At 51.8% G+C, this 2933-nt stretch overlaps 1 protein-coding gene across 1 annotated transcript in view; it reads right to left on the reverse strand.

Moving 5' to 3' along the window:
* Hsf2bp (heat shock transcription factor 2 binding protein) overlaps positions 1 to 2886 on the reverse strand; it is an 83281-nt gene extending 80395 nt beyond the window's left edge. The window contains exon 1 of the mRNA XM_060369231.1: positions 2827 to 2886. The gene's annotated coding sequence lies outside the window, so the exon portion shown is untranslated. The remainder of the gene's footprint in view (positions 1 to 2826) is intronic.
* Between the last annotated feature and the right edge of the window lie 47 nt (positions 2887 to 2933).

The raw sequence follows: 2933 nt of genomic DNA on the forward strand, positions 1-2933 counted from the left end.
AGAGAGAGAGGGTCTCACTGTGTAGGCCTTGCTGATTTGTAACTATGTAGACTAGGCAATGCGCCTGCTTCTCCCTTTCTAGTGCCAGGTTGCAGACCTATCCCACCACCCCTAGCACCTAATGTGCCTTCTGTTACACACATAGGGATACAGATGTGTGTGTGTGTGTGTGTGTGTGTGTGTGTGTGTACAAGGATTTACATACAGAGAGCCTTGAAGACAGGGATGAGGGCGGTGATGCATATCTATGGTCCTAACTTCTCAAGAGACTAAGGCTGAAATACGATTTTACCCAAGAATCGGAGGCCAGCCTGGGCAACATATCAAGACTCTGATTCAGTAAGAACAAATTTGGCGGAAGAGGGAACAGAAACACTGACGGGGAAAAAATACATGCACAAGCCTATTCCTAAAAGCAAAGAAAAAAAACCTGTAAGTTAATGAGCCCCAGGCTGAACGGCTCCAGGCTGGGATCCCTGAGCCTCCACAGGCGTCACACGGGAAGCAGGCGTCAACGAGGCTCTCCCTTGACGGGTCACCAGGGGCAGAACCCAGATAAGTGGCTCTGGCACCTCTCGGCCTATGACCTAGGCCACCCCTTCCTAACTCGGCTGAAAGCCTTCAGAGGGCTTCGGAACCGCGCCTGAGTCTCCCGCCCCAGCCCGCCCTGCTCAGCTCCCGGCCTGGCCGCCTCACAGGAACATAGATGGCCTCGGGCACCGGAGCAGCCCTGAGAGGAGCGAGGGTCAGCAGCTCCCACGTGGGGGACACCGGACCATCCCACTGACCCGGTAGGCTTCCTTAATACCAGGCTCCTTGGCTGTGGTGGCCCCCTCGTCCACAGTCGTGGCCATGGTGGCGGCCTCAGCTTTGTGCGCCTGCGCGGAGCTGCCCGGCACGCGCAAGCCAGAAAGCGCGGGAACGCCAAGGTGTCGGGACCAGACGGGAAGCCGCGAGGTTCAAATCTCGCCAAGTTTGCACTCCGCTCCCGTCCTCTGGATCCAGGGATGAGGTGGACCCAACTCTACCGAAGCTCTTTTGTGTTTCAAATTTGTCACTTGCAGGGCCTGAGAGACCCCGCCCAGAGGTTAAGAGCACTGGCTGCTCTTCCAGAGGTCCTTAGTTCAATTTCCAGCAACCGCATGGTGGCTCACAACCATCTAAAACGAGATCTGGTGCCCTCTTTAGGCATGGAAGTGTACATGCAAACATACCTTGTATACATAATAAATAAATAAATCCTTAAAAAAAAAATTGTCACCTGCGAAGTGAGCCCTAGGCGTCAAGCAGAGTCTGTTCTTTCTTGTTTAGGGAGAGGATGCTACAATCAAACCCATACCCTTTCTGTGAGAAATTGCGCAGCTGCCAGCAGAGCCTCCTCCCTTGGCCCAAAGTATTTCTATGTTAAGGCATGCATCTTTGTATCCACAGAGGAGTTATTTTGGCCAGGTAACTGAGAGTTTTGAAATAACCAAAGGTTGAAGCTAGATGCAATGATACGCCTGTAATCCCAACACTTTGGTGGAAGCAGGCATTCAAGACTCACCTTGCTACTAGCAAGGGAGACTCTAACCTGGACTACATAGGGAAGAAAAAAAAATCAAAATAAAATGACCAAAGCTTGGAGGAATATTAGAATCTAATAATTCTAACATATGTATTAAACTAAAGTTAGCACAACTGTTAAGACTTTTTTTCATGTGGGATTAATATGTTCTCACTTGTGCTGAACACTTTTATATGAACTTGACACATGCTAAAGTCATGAGAGGAGAGAAGCTCAATGGAGAAAATGCCTCCATAAAATCAGATTATAGGCAGACCTGTAGGGCATTTTCTTAATTAGTGACTAGTGGGGGAGGATCCAGACCGTTGTGTGTAGGGTCATCCCAGGGCTGGTGGTCCGGGGTTCTAGGCTGAGCAGGACATGAGGAGCAAGACACAATAAGCAGCACCCCTCCATGGCCTCAGTATCAGGTTCCTGCCCTGTTGGAGTGCTTATCCTGACTTCCTTTGATGATGAACAATAAAGAAGTGTAAGACAAATAAGCCCTTTCCTCCTCAACTTGCTTTTTTGGTGGTGGTGTTTGATCGTAGCAATAGAATCCCTAAGACACCACTGCTAGAACTGTTTGTTTTGCATGCAGGAGGAGTTAAGGACAGAGCCAAGTTCCCTCCCTGTTAGATTCCCCAAATTTTCCCTAGCATTGTACTGGGACAGGTTATTTCCCTCTACAATGGACATCCCTGCGCCTGACCCAGACGCTGTGACTATGGGTTTGCTGACTCCCCATTCAACAGCCTGCACCGGTCCCAAGATGCTACAGTAGGGGGGTGCTCTCTTGCCACTGCACACCCCTGAATCTGTCCCAGGATGTTGCGGAAATGGATTGCTCTCTCCACACCACACCCCTGCAAGCTTTCTGTGCGCTCTCTCTCTCTCTCTCTCTCTCCCCCCACCCCCCGCACCTGTCTTAGATCGCTGCAAAGATTTCCTCCACACCTCTGCACCAGCCCCAGGACGTTAAAGAAGGCGGATCATTCCCTCTATAATGCTGCACCTACATCAGGACTCAAGGCATTACTCTGTGGGGAGCGAGGCGAGTGAGCACTGCCCCTATGCAGTCGTCAGCCCAGGGACGCCCGGATGAGAACCTTCTTTCTGGACTTCTAGACACTGGCTGTGTAGGGGTCGCAGGAGCGTCGCTCTTTCTTAGCTGTGCTTAGACTACATCAAACCAGCGGTAGGCATCTTGCTGGCGGAGATCTGACCCCATATAACCTCCATGCCAACCACCCAGAACTTAGACTACCCACAGGACGTACTTCTGCAGCATTGCTGCAGCGTCTGCTCTCGCCGCGGCCACGCGGGCTCCCAGGGCGCGCGGCGAGCGACGCATCTGTGACGCCATCACCCGCGCGCCGCGGCCCTT

Source organism: Meriones unguiculatus, chromosome 16, assembly GCF_030254825.1.
Source record: "Meriones unguiculatus strain TT.TT164.6M chromosome 16, Bangor_MerUng_6.1, whole genome shotgun sequence".
In the NCBI taxonomy this organism is placed as follows: Eukaryota; Metazoa; Chordata; class Mammalia; order Rodentia; family Muridae; genus Meriones; species Meriones unguiculatus.